Raw genomic sequence first — 19,710 nt, forward strand, 5'->3', positions numbered from 1 at the left:
CACCACTAACACTATATTATTGCTACTTACTTTTCAATTAGCTTCTTCAAACTCTTTGAGTGTCTTTAAATAGCTCATCAATTGAACTACGTGTTTCAAATTAAATTAGAAGTTAAAGGTTGTGCACTGGCAGTGTACTGTCATCCAATAGAAACAAATCGTTTTGCCATGTCTTATAAACTTTTTAAAATTTACAGTCTAATTTGTCCTGATTCATGGTCGTGATTGGTTGACAGTGTGAAACTTTTTTACACTGTCAGTGCATCACCCATTTTCTCATTAAAATATTTATTTTATTTGCTTTAAAACAATAATTTAGAAAGAGAATTAACTTGAAATTTTATTATTTTTAAAATTGAATAATATTAAAAGAAATTATTTGAACTATGTATTTTCACTTAAAGAACTCGAAATTTGATATTTTTTAACAATATTGTATTTTTCGAGATAAATTTTAATTCAAGACAGTAAATTATTAATTTATCTATGAAAATATTTTATATAAAATTTTAGTTTTGAATTAGAGTCACTAAATTTTTTTCCCTTATATAAATATTTACTTGAGTATATATTGGTAGTAACTTAATTTTAAAAAATTATATTATCTTATTTGAGTGCTTTTGAATTTTTTAAAAAATATATTTGTTTAGTATAATTCTCTATATTTTCATCCATTATTTATAACGAAAAAAAATTTATCAAATAATTTAAAGATAACAATATGATATATATATATTATTTTAGTTTAAGTTGGTTGAACTGTGGATAACTATATATTTGAATTCAAATACTAAATGTGCTTGGGTTTTTGTATTTGAGCCGTATACAATATATTTATATTTTTAAAGAGTGAAACATATTAAATTGCTTAAGGGTATTTTGTGTGAGAGATTTAAAAAATAAAATAAATAAATATATAAATATAAATAAAGAATATAGAAGAGCATAGTACTGGATGAAGGGATCATTTGGCTTCTACTTCCACTTGTAAGCTTTTTCTACTTCCTTCACATTCCTTCTCTCTCTCTCTCTTTCTCTCTATCTCTACTACTTTCTTATTATTGCTTCATTTAGTACACACATAACTTATAATTTGTTTCTGAGTATAAACCTATGATGCTTCTCTTTCTCTTCTCCTTTTAGTACCACTCATTCTAATATGTTAGTTTTTTCTATCATTCTCTTCTTATTGTCAATTCTATCATTCATATTCATTGAGCTTGACTTCACTACTCTTTTGCATAACTTTTTTTTACATACATAAATATTCTCATTTCCCTTCATTTTCATGTCTTCTCCTTCACCTCTTTTTTCTTGATTTGATGCTGTTGTAATATGTTCATGTTTTTCTTATGCATTTAAACACATAAATTTAGAAAATTAATGCAATTTAAATAAGTGGTTAATTATATTTGATAGGTAATAAATTAAATAGACGCTTAAATTGCAGATAAATAAGATATCTATATATGTTTTGTCACAGTTGAACTGTAGTTAAAATTGAAATTCTGACAGAGTTTTAAAAATTTAAGACGACCCTGATCACAACCATTTACATAAATTTATTAACTCCGAGTTTCAACGCTATCAACCACAATTTTTAGGTGTTCAATTATATGTATATTAGATTTGCATGAACTGCTTATAAAAGTTGTTTATTCCACTAGTTCTCTAGTTATTTCTTTGTTTGAAAGTTGTTTTTTTTTTTTTAATAATTTTTCAATCTTTGATTGAAGGAACTAGTTTACTGTGTTACCTTTGGCAAAAAGTCATTCCTTTGGATCATTTTGAAGACTAGTTATGGCTATGCAACCACTTTACCTTAAAGAACATGAAGGGATTGTCCATAATTCTGTTGGACAGTCTGCGAATTCAGCTCCATGGTGGAGTACTAATGCCTATGGATCTCAATCTGTTTATGGAGGAGGAGATTCTTGTGGACAAATCAAACCCTTTTCGCTTGAACTTTCAAACTACATAGATCAACTTGCTCCAACTCCTACAAAGAACTTAGTCAGAGGAGTTGAACAATTGTTTGATAAAGGACATACAAACCAATTTACCATCTTTCCAGGTACTTATTTTTTCAACATGATTCTAGATTCATGCCTATGCATGGTTTTAAATTGCAGTTGCGATATAGTTTTGGGTTCTAAATTTTGAGTTTTGACGAAAATATTTGAAGAAACGTGGGCGAAGTTGTCTGATGCGGTTCCTAATGTAGAATGATGCTCTACAATTGCGGTAGCGGAAACTACTGCATCAGCAATATTGTAGCCGCAATTGCGGTTGCAGACTGCAATTTAAAACCACGTGTCTAAGTTAGAGTTCCATTATACATTTGAATTGTTCTATGGCTGACTATTCAGAAATTTCTTCCTTAGATGACTGTAAGATGTCCCTTGATGCACAAAATCATCAAGCAACCTTGTCACTGCAATCATCATATGCTGTTGCTGAGCCGTATAATCGTTTCGAGCTAGGGTTTAACCAACCTATGGTAAAATTTCTTCACAAAACAGTCCTTTAGATGTTTTAGTTTTTGAAATTTTCTGAACAAATATTCATTATGTTTATTAAATTATTATCCTTAATTTGCTAGATCTGTGCAAAATATCCTTACATGGATCAATTTTACGGGCTCTTCTCGACTTATGGACCTCAAATTTCGGTTTGTCTTTACCTCAACTCTTTTCTTATTTTATGTATAAATCGCGCAATGTCTATAAGTACTTGAATGTGAATTTGTTTTTATCTGTGTACAGTGTATATGCTTACATGAGAAAGCCAGAATTCTGTTTACAACTATCTTGTTAGTCTTCTTCTGAATCTTTCGAATGTAATCGAGTTGATTATGAAATTCGATGTTAATGAGTTTTAGCCTTTATGAATGACTTGTAGCACAAGCAATGAAATAAAATTGGATTATATGATGCAGACTGTGTTGAAGTTTTTGCATGTATTCACATTCTGATTTTAGTTATCATTTGTTTATCTGCTGCAAGTGTTACACTATTTGTTAATTCGTATATGTATCGGTATTTAATGAATTAGGGACGTATAATGCTTCCGCTTAGCATGACATCTGACGACGGACCAACTTATGTGAATGCGAAGCAGTATAATGGAATCATCAGACGCCGTCAATCCCGTGCCAAGGCTGTGCTTCAGAATAAACTGATCAAACGTAGCAAGGTATGAGATTTTGAGTAATATTTATTATGACAATGTTCGATCAAACGCGAAAACCTTTTGCTATGCCTATTAAGGTTTTGTATGTGTTTTGCAGCCATATATGCACGAATCGCGCCATCTGCACGCAATGCGGAGGCCAAGGGGATGCGGCGGTCGCTTCTTGAACACAAAGATTTCTGCAAATGGGAACGGTAAAAGTGGGGGCGGATCAAAAACCGGTGGCCTCAAACTGCAGTCAAGTGCTTCACAGAGTTCGGAAGTCCTGCAATCCGAGGTTGGAACTTTGAATTCGTCGAAGGAAACAAACGGAGGCAGTCCAAATGTCTCGGGGTCAGAAGTGACTAGCATGTATTCACAGGGAGGTCTCGATAGCTTTACTGTCAATCACATTGCTTCTTCTGTTCACTCTTTGGGTGACATGATCGATACTGAACACGGTATCATCATGCCAACAAAATGGTTTGCAACAGCTGTCACTAACAGACAGCTGTTGCAACCTTAAGATTCGATTCAGAAAGGTAACAAATGAGTTTGGTGCAATGTGCAATATTTTGCACCAAACTCATCCTTTCCGAGATCAGATGAAGACTCCTTCTCCATCTGGTGCTCAGGCAATTCATTCTTGGCTGGTGTCTTAGGCAATTCATCCTTGCCTTGTAATATTTAGTAGTATTGTATTGTCTTTTCTGTCTTTCTGCGCGCCGTGGCATGGGTGAACATGCTAATGGCTTGGTATCATGATGCAGTTTTAACTATGATAATGTGTTTGTTTGTGTTAAAATAAGAACATGGATTCTAGTTACATGTGTGTGTTTTTTTAATCTTGTCTACTAGGTTTGGTGTGTTTTGTAATGGATTTCTGACTTTATGGAACAATGTATTGTAACTCTACTAAGAAATTTCAAATTTTTATATCTTTTGAATAAGGAAATGTCAATTTTATTTCTCCCTTCCTAAGCTTATTTAAGGTTTCGTACATGGAACATTAGCTCAATAGTTTCCAAAAACAAAATTAGGTGAACTTGTTGATAACCACATGTTCTGATGGACTTTCATTTATTGAACTTGGTTAAATTTATATGGTTTTTTTCTTTTGCATGAAAGAAGAAAAAAGAACAATTTTGGTGCCAATTTATTAGCAGCTTGCAAGATTGTATATGAAACTCTTAATTTCAAACTTAATTTTTTTAAACATCAAAATATATACTTAGAACATCTAAAGTCTTTTCCTCTAAAATCTTTCAAACCCAACTCACAAATAAACCTTTAGAGTGTGTTTGGATGAGGTAATTAGAAATTTTAAGGGAATTTAAAATTCAAAGCAATTCAAATGATTCAATTGAAATCCATTCATTTTAAATTATTTTGTTTGGATGAAGTATTAAAGTAATTCATTGTTAGATTTTTTGGGTCTTTTTTTATAAAATATAATTTTTTTGGACCAAATTAAAATATTGAAAAGTAGGGACCAAATTGCAATTTTTAAAAATTTGAAGGACCAAATTGTAAATTTTAAAAATTATTAAGGACCAATTTGCAATTTTTAAAAAAAAATTTGGGGTCAATTTTATAATTTTGGAAAATATGAGGACCAATTTGTAAAATTTGAAGAAATAATAATAACAAATACATTCTATGGAACATGAGAGGAATTTCAAATTCTTTGGTTTTTGGTGTCATTTCAAAATGATTAAATTTAACTTAGATGAAATACTTCATAAATTTCCATCATTTTAACAATTCTTCATTTTTGTATCCAAACAATGGATTTTGGTCAAATCATTTTAAATTCCCTCTAAACATTACTTTCCCTCATTAAAATGCTCCATCCAAACACACTCTTAGGTGAAACAACTTAATGCACTATTTCCCTAAAATCATTTGATTGGAGGAACAAAATAAAGAAATTGTCCATGGACCAATCAATATTAGATAAAGAAATAGAGTCCAGTATGGACTTAGGCCCAACTAGTCTAGTTCAATCCAATACGAAATTCCTCAAGAGGTATAGCGGGAGAAGGTTTATGGACCGTTGGATCTAAATATCAAAGGATGTTGACATCACTTCTCAGAGGACAGACCAATGATGTCATTCTTTTAGAACAGTTATCCAAAAGAAAGTTCTGGCATCACAAAACCTAAATAGACCTTGTCAAGCCACAAAAAAAATACAAAGTCACTATCGAACTTTATTTATTTTAAAGGAAAGGAAAAATATTGAGGATAAATATCGAGAAAACCCCTAAGGCAAGGTGTCATGTTTGATTCATTGAAGGTTGCTTTTATGTGGAGATAAGTTCTTGGATAGGGAACTCTAAAAGTAGTACCCAGTTTTTTATTAGTCCAAAAGTTTTGTCATGAAAATGTGTGGCGAGTGTAGTCGCATCTCCTTATTTAAAGACAGGTAGTCGGATCACATGCTCTAAAGAGGGTATCCTAGTACTCAGAGAAGAAGAAGTCCTTGCTCAATCATTCCCTTTTTAGTCCAATAAGGGGAGGACATTACTCGTTTTAGTTTAGAGTGTTTTAATTTGGAAGGCAAGCGCTTAGACGGTGACCTCTAAAATCAATATCAAACACTTGGGGTAGGAAGAGGCCTTCATCCAATCACTTTCCTTTACCATTCCAATTTTATGATGAAAAAGAGTTTGAAAAAGTCAACTTGGTATATGGACCAAGGTTTTGTTTTAATTAATGTGAATGGGATGGTAGATGGTGATGTAAAACCAAACGACTTACAAGTTAGCTATGACTCGATATACGGATCTATGTGTGGTGAAAGATGAGTGAGGTACTTGGTAGTGGATCAAGTATTGCATGGGGTTCAATTAATTTATTTTAAAAATAGCTTGATGTTGAATTAAGCTTTCTTTTTTGTCTTGTTTTTGAAATCGTTTTCTATCATTTTTTTGTTTTATTTTCTTAACATACAAATCATGTAAGTATAAAGCGATAAAGAAATAAAATCCTACGCTATTACATGGCAACGAGGAGGGGGTGCATTTTACCCACTATAGGGGGATGGAGCACTCTAAGCTATTACGAGTTCAAAGGGGATGTGAACAATTGACCCATAAATGAGGGATGAAACATTAATGATGAGCTAAACATGTGAAGAGGATTTAGTTGTTAGTTGGAATACGGTTTAACAGTCAGTTATGTGAGGAGGCTAATTTATATTTTTGTGTGATGAACATAACTCTGAAATGCTTCCCATGTTGCTTCCTTTTTTCTCTTGAACCTTTTATCATTGGACATGCTTTGGATGGTTGGGTATGTTATGGCTGCAAGTGAGATTACGTGTGATGTCGGTTTATGTTGTGTAAGAAAAAATAGAGGTTATGGTAAAGTGTTGTAGAAGAAATGAATAGAAACCACAAAAATAATAATTTTTTTTATGGGAGGAAAATGTTATTGTTTTTTTTTTTTCATATCATAAAGTTGAAAACTACTACAAAATATATAGAGTCAAGCAATAAGCTTGCTTCTTGGAATGGAGATAAAATCCAATGCAACTATTCTAAATAGTAGACATCATTAGGTTTGGTCTACTTTTACTATCTTGACAAGCAAGAATCTAATAATTATAATAAGGACAACAAGTAAAGCAAAGTAGCAACAACAAGCAAAGTGATAGCAACAAGCAAAGTGATAGCAACAAGTAAAGTAATTATTATGTTAGAAAAATATCAATTTCTAACACTCCTCCTTGATATTTTTCTTGAATACTCCAAGCATTGATCTCAATTCTTCAAACTTTCCCTTGGAATGAGCTTTGGTCATTATATCTACAATCTGATTTTCTGAATTTCAATGCTCCAAACTGATTTCTTTTGACTTTTCAGCTTCTCTAATAGCATGATATTTAACCTTGATGAGTTTGGTTCTTCCATGTTGGATTGAATTCTTAGCTATGGCTATAGCAGATTTGTTATCCACCCATATGACAGTAGCTTTGTTTTGAAATTGTTCCACATCTGTTAAAATCTTCCTTAGCCAAATAGTTTGATTTTCTGCTGCAGCAGCAGAAATATACTCCGCTTCAGCTGACGATTGGGCGACAACTTCTTGTTTCTTTGAATTCCATGAGAACACAACACTACCAAATGAGAAAACGTAACCAGAGGTACTTTTTGCATCATCTACATTTCCAGCCCTGTCACTATCTGCATATCCTTGGAGGTCTCCACTCTCATTTTTCAAAAAACACAAACCATAATCAGATGTACCTCTTATGTACCTCAAAACTCTCTTAGCTGCACCAAGATGAACTTGACTTGGAGAATGCATGAACTTGGAAAGTAAGCTAGCAGCAAACATTATATCAGGCCTGGTCGCTGAAAGATACAATAAACTTCCAATTATACTTCTATAAATAGAAGCATCTGCACTATTATCACCATCATCCTTTGATAATTTTTTATTCACAACAAGAGGTGTGTGAACAGACTTGCATTTATCCATATTAAACTTCTTTAATACCTCCAAAACATATTTCTTTTGAGAAATAAAGATTCCAGCACTTGACTGAAAGATCTCCATTCCAAGAAAATATTTCATTTCACCCAAATCTGTCATCTCAAATTCATTCTCCATATCTTGCTTGAATTGACTTAGAGAATTGGATTTATTCCCTATAACCAACAGATCATCGACATACAATGATACTATTAGTTGCAGTTCCTTCTTTGACCTCTTCATATACAGAGTAGCCTCATTTTCACTTCTTTTAAAACCTTTTTGCAAAACATAACTGTAATACGGTGAACTGACTTTTTAATCGGAAATGTCGCGGTAAGCAAGAGTCGCCACCGACTTTTATTTTATCTAAACAAGTTAGAAAGGCTAAAAGAAACAGAAAAAAACCTTTTAAAGAAATCTAAGTTCGGGGGGTAATTTATGCAAAGGGAAGGTGTAAGGCACCCTTTGCATCCATGGTTTTCCATGGGCTCTTAATTGCTTTGCTTGCTTTTGTTTTCAGAAAATGTAGATGAAAGAGATAGGGACTTTAGCTTGTAAATAAGCGTTGCCCTTTCGAAGAATTTTGAGAAAGAATATAGCAAGAGGTTTAGAGCAAGGCAAAGCAATTAGGGGCAATTACCTTGAACTTAGATGATAGGTCTCTTTTTAGCCTTTCAGGATGAAAGGGTCTATCCTTGCCATAAGAGGGCAGGAAGCCTTTCGTTTGGAGGTTGAAGGGTCATCTCGTTATCATTCGCCCAAAGACTGACCCATGCCATAGAGAGGCAGGTAGTCTAAGAGGAAGGATCCAGGATAGCCTTTCGTAGGCAACCAGAAGATACCTCAGCCTTTTTCGTAGGCACCTTCCGAGGGTCGAGGTCATGTTAGTGTATCGAAGGCAGCATCATTAGGGACCATGACCTTTAATCGAGGCAACATGGCTGAGGTATCCTCGTATTCGAGGGACTGGCTATTCTGCAAAAAATACACAAGGCAAAGGCAACGGGCAACAGGCAACAGGCAACAGGCAACAGGCAACAGAGAGGGTTACCCAAAAGTGTGCGTGTGTGCACCAATCACGTGATTCAATTCGGAATATATTATCTTATAATTAAATGGCTCTAATTCAGTTCAAGATTGCACGCCCTAAATTACTAACCACGCAATTTAAATAATATAATCACACAAATACGGGGGAGGGAAATTGTAACCAGCGGATCCCTTAATAGGGTTTGATATAAGTAATAATAAAAGAAGAAAACATTAGGGTTAGGGTTTAGGGTTACCAACACTCGTAGCTTTGGCGGTCGACCAACCCTGAAAATTGAAAAGAAAGAATAAACAGAAAAAGGGGTGAGTGTATTATTTGTTCAGAGACAATTAGGGTTAACCCTAAAAATGAAAATAATAATAAAAGAAAAAGGGTAAAAGAAACTTAGCTTCGTGTTTTTGAAGGTTGATAATTGGAGGTAGCCTGAAGCATTGACTCTGACCATTGAAACATTGACAATAGAAAAAGAAGTAAGCGTAGGAGGAATTCTATTGGCGAGGGCACTAAACCCTAATTAAATAGAAAATCAAGCAAACAAATATATAAATAAAAGAAATTAAGACTTAGCTTCGTAGAGTGCGAGGCGCGTAGTCGGAAGGCGCTTGAAAAGACAATCCTAAAAAGGCACAGAAGAAGAAGATTTTTTTAGTGTATGGTTAATTCTCGCAAACCCTAATTAGGGTACAAAATAAATAAGAAACACGAACGATTTGATTAATTATTGGTCTTGCGACCTAATTAATTAAATCGGGATAATAAAATTAAATCGGGTGTGAAAATATTTTTTATGAGTTATTATGAATTTTTATACATTAAATAGAATATTTTGAGTTATGGAAGAAATTATTTAATTAAAATAACCAAATAAAATATTAGTTATTATAAATAAACAAATCATATAATGTGAAAAAAAAATGTTTAATATAATATTAATAAAATAATAATAATTATTTTATTATTATAAAGAGATTTTTATAGGTAAAAGAAAATGAATTTTATATAAAAACAAAAGAAAAAAACAAAGTATATATATATATAAAAGAAACGGTTGTGTAATTATAAATAAAAAAATTTTAAAAAAAAAACCTATCTTGATCGCATGTGGCACGCGTAAGAGGTGCATGGTGGACCTGTGAATCTGGTGCGTGGGATTTGACGCTGGATCGATCGGAAGGCTGAGATTGTGAGGGACCACAGCAATGCGTGTTTCTTAACGCACTTGATCCACAAGGCTGGCCCATATCTGCGCGCCCTTTCTCTTTTGAACGGACCATTGACGTGATGACACGTCATCATCTTCTACCTTGGTCCGTCGGCTTAGACCTCCCTTGTTCCTACGGCCATGGCTTCCGTCGCTACTGCTCCTGCAAACAATAAACAAAGCAACACGCACGAAAAATAGATCCCAGAGGCATGGTTCGATTGGGTTTAAGCCCCTGAACCTATCAGTACCAATGGTTTGCACTGATTTTCCCTTAAACAAGAAACCCCAATTAAGAGCCTCAAAATCCTACAATGGTAATTCGCTCATACCGGCCCAGAAACTCAATTAAACATACAGAATTGCTCATAACATTACACAGAACACAAATATGCAAATAAAATACGTTTATGATGCATGAATTGATACAATCGAATCAAAAAAAGGTGGCAAACCGTGAGTTGTTGATGATGAATCTAGATGTTTCAAGCCTTGTCTGCGATTGAGGAACAGTCAGTGATGTTCCAGGAATGTGTTGGTACCTCTAAAACTCTTTGAATTTGCCTCAATTGCCAAGAACGAATTTGATTTTTTCTTCAATTTTGGCACTCGGGTTTGAGACTCTTTGACTGCAGGAATCGTCCCCTAATACCCTGCTATTCTTCTGTTTATATAGAGGAACATATTAGGGTAACAGAACTAGCTTGAATCTTTTTGAATCAATCTTTGGAGATTTGATTTGAAGCTTGAATGGAATATTTCTAAATATGGCCAATTTCACTTATTTTCCAATCAATTAGCTCATGCACGAATTTGGAATGGATATTGAGGTATTTTTGTGATTAATGATGATTGAATTTGGAGAGAAAACAAATCTTTCATTATTTTCATATTTTATATAATTAAAATCATGATTTAAATGAATTAAAATCATAAATAATTAATGAAAATTATGAAAAAATAAAAGGTCTTTGTTTTTATCACGTGGATGGGCTTATGATAAGGGTCGAACAAAAAGAATGCAAGCCCATTTAGAAATATTTTGAGTTTTAGGCTTTTTCCTTTTTGTTTACTCTTTGAAAAATAGGTGAACTTGTACACCATGCCATTTCTTCATGTCTCAATATTTTTTCAAGCTTGTAGACTTTTTAGAAACCTTAAAGAGTCCTCTAACTGGTGTATTTGGTCTCATATCAAAATCATTTTCCATGCTCCTTGTGTGTCCTTTTGAAAAAAGTGACTTTTTGGTTGACCTTTGAAAATGACCTATAATGTTTTAGTCCATATCTCTCAAATGAAGCATTTTTAGACTTGGTATGTGAGAGGCAAAGTTGTAGAGAATCAAATTTCCTTCAAAATGAGCTTTGGATGGAAAATTTTTGATGTTCCATGTGAGAGTTATGGCTGGTCAAAGTTCAGTTGACTTTTCTTGTACAAAACCCTAATTTAGAAACTTTTTGATTTGTTGATTTTTGATCTTTCCTTGGTGAACCATGATCAATTCTTGATCAAATGGTGAATGATACTTCAATATAAGGATTTTGACAAAAATCAGGAGTTTTGACTTTGCTTTGACCACAGTTGACTTTTTAGGTCAACTAGTCGACTATTGACTTTCTGAACCTTTGAGTGACCAGGGATTTGAGATAGGCCTTGATACCTGTCATGGAGGTAGTGTGAGATATTTTGGGCCATATGAGATGCCTTGGAGCCATTGATTCACTGATTTTCCTTTGAATGAGCCAAACCCTGGTTTTAGAGCCTTGTATAGGAGAGTGTGTCTTGGAGCTTTGTGTATTGATTTGTATTTGTGTAAGAGAAATTGTATGGGCAAATTTTGGGGTATGACAGCTGCCCCTGTTCAATTTTCTTAAACCTGAAGATGTAGAGTGGTTTGTATGCCAATCGGAATCTGAGGGTAGAAGAGGATTGAACACTAGAATGCCCAGAAATTTGCCCTTACTGAGGTAGGGGCTTTTGTCGGAGATGGGCTTAAAGATGTCATCCAGGCCTCGAGAAAAAAGTTTATTGGAGATGGGCTTAAAGATGCCATCCAGTTTGATAGACTTGAGAGTCAGGATACGTCGTACGTTAGACGGAATCACTGTATTGAGAAATATCTATTGGAGATTGGTCGCGTCAGCACTGTTCCTAGTAATTGAATTAGATCTTGGATTGTGTCTTGAATGAGTGTTAAAAGATGAGAGTTGTAAGAATGTTTCAGAAGTCTGGGAGTCATGCTTCCAGAATGTGCATCTGTTTGGAATTTTCAGAATGTCCGGGGTTCGAGCGTCCGGAATGTATATCTGATAGGAATGTTTCAGAAGTCTGGGGGTCATGCTTCCAGAATGTGCATCTGTTTGGAATTTTCAGAATGTCCGGGGTTCGAGCTTCCGGAATGTATATCTGATAGGAATGTTTCAGAAGTCTAGGGGTCATGCTTCCAGAATGTGCATCTGTTTGGAATTTTCAGAATGTCCGGGGTTCAAGCTTCTGGAATGTATATCTGATAGAAGTCTGGGGGTCAAGCTTCCAGAATTTTCATCTGATTGGAACTTTCAGAATATCCGGGGTTCAAGCTTCCGGAATGTATATCTGATTGGAATGTTTCAGAAGTCTGGGGGTCATGCTTCCAGAATGTGCATCTGTTTGGAATTTTCAGAATGTCCGGGGTTCGAGCTTCCGGAATGTATATCTGATAAGAATGTTTTGTTGATGATATTCGTCTGCTTGGGAACTTACCTGAAAGACAAAGTTAGCAGCATGCAATGCCATGATGCATGTATTAATGTGACGAGTCTCTCAAAATAAATGAGAAACTTGTATGTTATGTATGAATTTATTAGGAGGTAATGTACGCGATGTATGAAGATATGATGTATGACTTATGCTATTTAGAGTTTTTTCGAGAAAATAAATCTTTGTATCATAGTGATTTTGATGTTTGATCTTGTCTTGGAAATGCTCAGTTGGGAATTTATGATTCTCGCTTGGGGATGCTCAGTAACTTGATGTACCCTGATTGGGGAAAAAAGTATTAGTAACCCATGTTGGAGGAGAGCAAAGTGTTGGAGAACCAGCAGTGTTGAAGATGTAAACTTTGTTGGGGAGCCATGTCTTTGTCGAGAGCGTTTGAAGATATCTTCTTAATGATTACTCTGTGGGGATATGATCTTGTGAACCCGGTTTTATGGGGAGACATGGGTGAAAGTTGCCCCCAGTATTATAGTAACTACCATTCCTGGATTTGATTAGGACGCACCACTAAGTATTGATCAAGATGTCAAACTGGACTTTCATAGATTTGCCCCTAGTAATCGTACACTTAGGATGATGCCCCTGACTGTTTGGAATCTTGACTTGATTTCCCCAGATGGATTGAGCAAAACGTGCCATGCCCCTCGAGTGCGTAGGAGACATTGCTTCTTGGAGTAATCTTGTTTGTCGGGATAACTTTCAGTCGTTAGTTGTACCCTGTGCAAATTCTTTCTGTTGCTAACATTTGAAATTATGTAGCAGAATATGTTTAATAATGAAATCATGAGATGCAATGCATACGTTTGTCTTGAGTTTTTGAAAAACATTAAAACAAGAGATGTAAAAGTGTGATATTTATAAAACGTGATGTTTGTAGAGAAACAGGGTATTAGCTCGGCATTTGTGGTAAACCTTAAGGAGTCGAGATACCTTTGTTGTGACAGTATGCTTTCGAACTAACCATGCTTCAGTTAGGACTTTCAAGGATTGTAACGTGGCTTGGTTCACGGTTTAAGAAACAAAGGATAAGGGCTCAAAATTTGATTGTACCCACCCCTCTTCGTGATGATCTTCAATCTTAAGCTCAGTTAATTCAACTTATGCATTCAGGTTCCAAGAGACTTTTGGATTTGTACCTTTGATAATGCTGATGGTTCACAAGTAAAGAGAACCTTTGAGATAGCAGTCACTTCTTCCTTTTGGTAGTCACAATATTGTGTTGTTCAGGAATTTATTGACTTCTCTTTTTTCATATTTTTGATATCCCTAAATTTTGCCTGAACTATATATTTTGGAGCTTACATTCAGCGGGATGCCTTGATTTTTTTGCCTAAGTCTTCTTTTTTTTTTTTTGACTTAGCAAATTTTTCTTTGTATATATGTTTTTCAATTTTTTTTTGAAAGATATTGACTGCCTTGCTTAATGATCGATGAACCATCATTGGCTTTTGACTGATATCTCCAACACTTCTTTGATGTATGCGGGTGAACGCTTGTGATTGAAGCCTTTATTGAAAGGTGTACTGAATGATTCTCTTAAAATAGAATGCACAACCAAATTAACTGAGAACTACCCTGCCCCAGGTTATGATCAAGGGTTTTGATTAGTACAAGAAAGAAACTTCTACTTCTTAGGCTCAAAGGGGTTGACGAGGGATTAACATCCTTATATCTCCACTGTTTAGGAATTGAAACAATGCCTGTACATCGTCAGCATAGTCTGTTCGAAAGCATATTGTATGAGATTGCGGTATCATTTTCGTCATCCTCCCTTAAAAGGATTACAGTTTAGCAGGAGTTGAGTAAAACATATGCAAAGTAAAGGCACAACTTAAAACGAGTGATAGAGAAATAAATTATTCAAGACAAACATATGCAATGCACTAATGATGATTATTAAAACAGATAATGGCTATCATAAGTCGAAGTTTAAACAAACAGAATAGAAATTACAAATGAAAGTAAAGCTAATGATTAAAAGTTCATCCATTTAGACATTAATCAGTCTTGTCATGACTAGGCATAGGAGCGGTGATCACCACAGGAGTTGCGGGAGGATTGAATTTGATTTCTCAGTTGTCGATAAGATCTTGAATCTTATTCTTCAATGTCCAGCAATTGTTTGTGTAATGTCCCGGACTATTGGAGTGATATGCACATCTCGCGTTGGGATTATAGCGAGGGGAGGAAGTGTTGGGATTTGGATGAGGAGCTATCTGTATAAGTAGCTCTGCTTTCAACAAGTGTTGCAGCGCTTGAGTCAAGGACATGTTGATCTTTGTGAATTGTCTTTTGGATGCGCCTTGTTTACGTTGGTTGTTTTGTTGTTGTATCGATGCTTGATTAAAGACCAAAATTGCCCCAACAGCGTCGGATTCATTCCTCCCATTGTATGACTTTTTTACAGTACCGGAAGAAGTAGCCACCTGAATTTTTCCGCTTCGGATACCACTTTCAACACGCTCTCCAGTCAGTATAAGCTCAGTGAATCCAGATGATAAACTTCCCAGCAAATGACTATAGAAAGGGCCAGTCTGTGTATTCATGAACATATCTACCATCTCTCTGTCAGTCAAGGAAGGTTTGACTCTTCCAGCTAGATCTCTCCATTTTTGAGCATATTCCTTGAAACTTTCCTTGGGTCCCATAGACATGCTTTGCAGTTGCATGCGAGTCGGTGCGAGGTCAGAATTATATTGATATTGCTTATAGAAAGCAACGACCAAATCTTCCCAGGTACGGATGTTAGTACTTTCCAGTTGATAGTACCATTCGAGTTGAGTTCCAGATAAGCTTTCTTGGAAAAAGTGGATCCAGAGCTTCTTATCAACAGTATGAGGTTGAATCTTCCTTACATAAGACCTCAAGTGTAGTTTAGGACAGGAGACTCCATCATACTTAGCAAAGGCGGGAGTTTTGAATTTTGGAGGAATAACGACCCCAGGAACGAGTCCAAGCTCTTCAAAATCCAGCCCAGGTACCTTCTGAATTTTCACGCTTCTCAGACGCTCTTCTAACATCTTGTATTTGTCATCGGGATGTTCGTCCTCATGGTAATAGTCCTCTTCTTCTTCAGAGAATTTGGCAGAATCGTGGTTACTTTTTGCATCAATTTTGACACTAGCATCATCATCTTGCTCATCCTCATCACTGTCTTTAGAGGTTTCAGCACCCCTGAGTTGCAAGATCGGTCTAAGCTTTTTCACTCGAGTCTTCTTACCCTCTTTGGGAGATTCAGCTTCTTCGACCTTTTTGAGAGGGCCTTTGAACCTCCTTCCCAGATTGAGAACACCTTTAGGTTTCTTGGTCCTCATTTCCTTCTTAGTCAGAATGGATTTCAGCTCATCTTGCCCCTTGGACAAATTCAGGATCAAGGCTTGGAATTCAGCATTTTGAGCTTCGAGATCCTTAACTGATTGTTCGAGATTCATGATGCTGAAATAAACAGCGAGGACGGATGAGAGACTCATTGTAAGAAACCTGTTATGCGATGTTATGAATGCAAATGCAATGTTTCCAAGGATCTTTGGGAATTTAGTTAGCAACATTAGAAATGATTTGAGTGTATCTTCGTTTGAAGAATTCTGAATTTCGTCTTTGAGAATCATGCTCACCATATCGAGTGGGTCATCGCCTCTGATTCGGGATACTTATGAAAATTCGAAGGTACATGGCTAGAGGAAAATAAATCCTCTTGCCCCTTGATAGGTGCGGTGTCTTTGAATTAGAAGGTACGTGGCCAGAGGAAAATAAATCCTCTTGCCCCTAGATAGGAATTCAGTCCTTGATAAGAGCACCTGAAATTGTGCGCCCTAAATTCCTAAGATCCTTGAAAGGGTCAGTTAATATGATATGTCATGATGTCATGATGTTATGCGAATGCAGTTCATTAGGCACAACGTGAGATAGTAAAGGTACACAAGTCTTTTTAACAAAACCTGCAAGGAAGCGAAGGTTAGTAGCAAACACAGGCAAGTCACGTAAGTCACACAAGTCACACAATTTTTGGGCTTAAAGCTTGCGTGGGGTCTGATCAGGTGTCCTTCCCAAGGGTATTTCTATGGATAAGGAGATTTCAGCAACGGGTTCTACAAGTTATCCAGAATTGTCAGCCCTTCTAAAGCACCCTCGGACATGATGCATTTGCATCATGCAATGATACTTTGAGAGAGGACCTATCTGAATTGTAGCATCGGGTAGCGACTAGTTCTCAACATTTGTCAAGAGTAGTCCCCCCACTACATTCCTAAAGGCCAGGATGGGTTAAGGGTAACTAAAGGTCATTGAGCTCCGGCGCACCCATAGACACATACATAGACCTCCCTCATTTGAGAAAGGTGTGCATATGCTATGGAGTCCTAACTCAAGTGTGAACTTCATATTGACTCATCTCCCACATATGTGAAAGAGGTCGCCATGATTATGCCACTCCTAATCTTAAGTGTTCTTGAATCCGGGAATAGGATTCGTCCATCAGTTAATTCCCAAAACGCCCCTGAAAAATAAAACAAACAAAGCAAACAATAGAAAACATTTAAGTGATTCCTAAACTTTTAAGGTAACCCCTCTTTTATCGAAATTAGTCCCCAGCAGAGTCGCCAGTTCTGTAATACGGTGAACTGACTTTTTAATCGGAAATGTCGCGGTAAACAAGAGTCGCCACCGACTTTTATTTTATCCAAACAAGTTAGAAAGGCTAAAAGAAACAGAAAAAAACCTTTTAAAGAAATATAAGTTCGGGGGGTAATTTATGCAAAGGGAAGGTGTAAGGCACCCTTTGCATCCATGGTTTTCCATGGGCTCTTAATTGCTTTGCTTGCTTTTGTTTTCAGAAAATGTAGATGAAAGAGAGAGGGACTTTAGCTTGTAAATAAGCGTTGCCCTTTCGAAGAATTTTGAGAAAGAATATAGCAAGAGGTATAGAGCAAGGCAAAGCAATTAGGGGCAATTACCTTGAACTTAGATGATAGGTCTCTTTTTAGCCTTTCAGGATGAAAGGGTCTATCCTTGCCATAAGAGGGCAGGAAGCCTTTCGTTTGGAGGTTGAAGGGTCATCTCGTTATCATTCGCCCAAAGACTGACCCATACCATAGAGAGGCAGGTAGTCTAAGAGGAAGGATCCAGGATAGCCTTTCGTAGGCAACCAGAAGATACCTCAGCCTTTTTCGTAGGCAACTTCTGAGGGTCGAGGTCATGTTAGTGTATCGAAGGCAGCATCATTAGGGACCATGACCTTTAATCGAGGCAACATGGCTGAGGTATCCTCGTATTCGAGGGACTGGCTATTCTGCAAAAAATACACAAGGCAAAGGCAACGGGCAACAGGCAACAGGCAACAGGCAACAGAGAGGGTTACCCAAAAGTGTGCGTGTGTGCACCAATCACGTGATTCAATTCGGAATATATTATCTTATAATTAAATGGCTCTAATTCAGTTCAAGATTGCACTCCCTAAATTACTAACCACGCAATTTAAATAATATAATCACACAAATACGGGGGAGGGAAATTGTAACCAGCGGATCCCTTAATAGGGTTTGATATAAGTAATAATAAAAGCAGAAAACATTAGGGTTAGGGTTTAGGGTTACCAACACTCGTAGCTTTGGCGGTCGACCGACCCTGAAAATTGAAAAGAAAGAATAAACAGTAAAAGGGGTGAGTGTATTATTTGTTCAGAGACAATTAGGGTTAACCCTAAAAATGAAAATAATAATAAAAGAAAAAGGGTAAAAGTAACTTAGCTTCGTGTTTTTGAAGGTTGATAATTGGAGGTAGCCTAAAGCATTGACTCTGACCATTGAAACATTGACAATAGAAAAAGAAGTAAGCGTAGGAGGAATTCTATTGGCGAGGGCACTAAACCCTAATTAAATAGAAAATCAAGCAAACAAATATATAAATAAAAGAAATTAAGTCTTAGCTTCGTAGAGTGCGAGGCGCGTAGTCGGAAGGCGCTTGAAAAGACAATCCTAAAAAGGCACAGAAGAAGAAGATTTTTTTAGTGTATGGTTAATTCTCGCAAACCCTAATTAGGGTACAAAATAAATAAGAAACACGAACGATTTAATTAATTATTGGTCTTGCGACCTAATTAATTAAATCGGGATAATAAAATTAAATCGGGTGTGAAAATATTTTTTATGAGTTATTATGAATTTTTATACATTAAATAGAATATTTTGAATTATGGAAGAAATTATTTAATTAAAATAACCAAATAAAATATTAGTTATTATAAATAAACAAATCATATAATGTGAAAAAAAATGTTTAATATAATGTTAATAAAATAATAATAATTATTTTATTATTATAAAGAGATTTTTATAGGTAAAAGAAAAAGAATTTTATATAAAAACAAAAGAAAAAAACAAAGTATATATCTATATAAAAGAAACGGTTGTGTAATTATAAATAAAAAAAATGAAAAAAAAATAACTTATCTTGATCGCATGTGGCACGCGTAAGAGGTGCATGGTGGACCTGCGAATCTGGTGCGTGGGATTTGACGCTGGATCGATCGGAAGGCTGAGATTGTGTGGGACTACAGCAATGCGTGTGTGGACCTCCGTTTTTTAATCCGGGCCATACCTCTGTTCTGTAGAGATACGTGAACTGACTCTTTTTTATCGCTTAATGCTTTCGCATTTCTGAAAATATCACAGAGTCGCCACCGACCTTTTATTTTATCCAATTAAGGAAAGGTTTATAAAAGACACGGAAAAAAGACCTTTAAGAAATTCTGGGTAAGGGGGTAGGTTATACAAAGGGAAGGTGTTAGCATCCTTTGTATCCATGGTTATCCATGGGCTCTTAAGTTTGCTTAGCTCACTTGTTTTTCGATCACTTTTCAATTGCTCTGAAATTGCTCATATGTGGTTCCAAATACTTTTGTAAATTGAATTTTGTAATGATCCGTGTGTGGATGTATACAAAATGCTTGTTTATCTTTCGAAAGATATTTTGAAAAGAACGTTAACTTTGTAATAATCCGTGTTTGGATGTATACAAAGTATTGTCTTTTTTTGAAAGTTTTGAAAAA

The 19,710-nt window shown here is 35.6% G+C and overlaps 2 pseudogenes; one reads left to right on the plus strand and one right to left on the minus strand.

Moving 5' to 3' along the window:
- Positions 1-1,008: 1,008 nt before the first annotated feature.
- LOC131634000 (nuclear transcription factor Y subunit A-10-like) lies at positions 1,009-4,136 on the plus strand (annotated as a pseudogene).
- Positions 4,137-7,005: 2,869 nt separating this feature from the next.
- LOC131634004 (uncharacterized) overlaps positions 7,006-19,710 on the minus strand; it is a 37,183-nt pseudogene continuing 24,478 nt past the window's right edge.

The sequence above is a fragment of the Vicia villosa genome, unplaced genomic scaffold, assembly GCF_029867415.1.
Source record: "Vicia villosa cultivar HV-30 ecotype Madison, WI unplaced genomic scaffold, Vvil1.0 ctg.001202F_1_1_3, whole genome shotgun sequence".
NCBI lineage: Eukaryota > Viridiplantae > Streptophyta > Magnoliopsida > Fabales > Fabaceae > Vicia > Vicia villosa.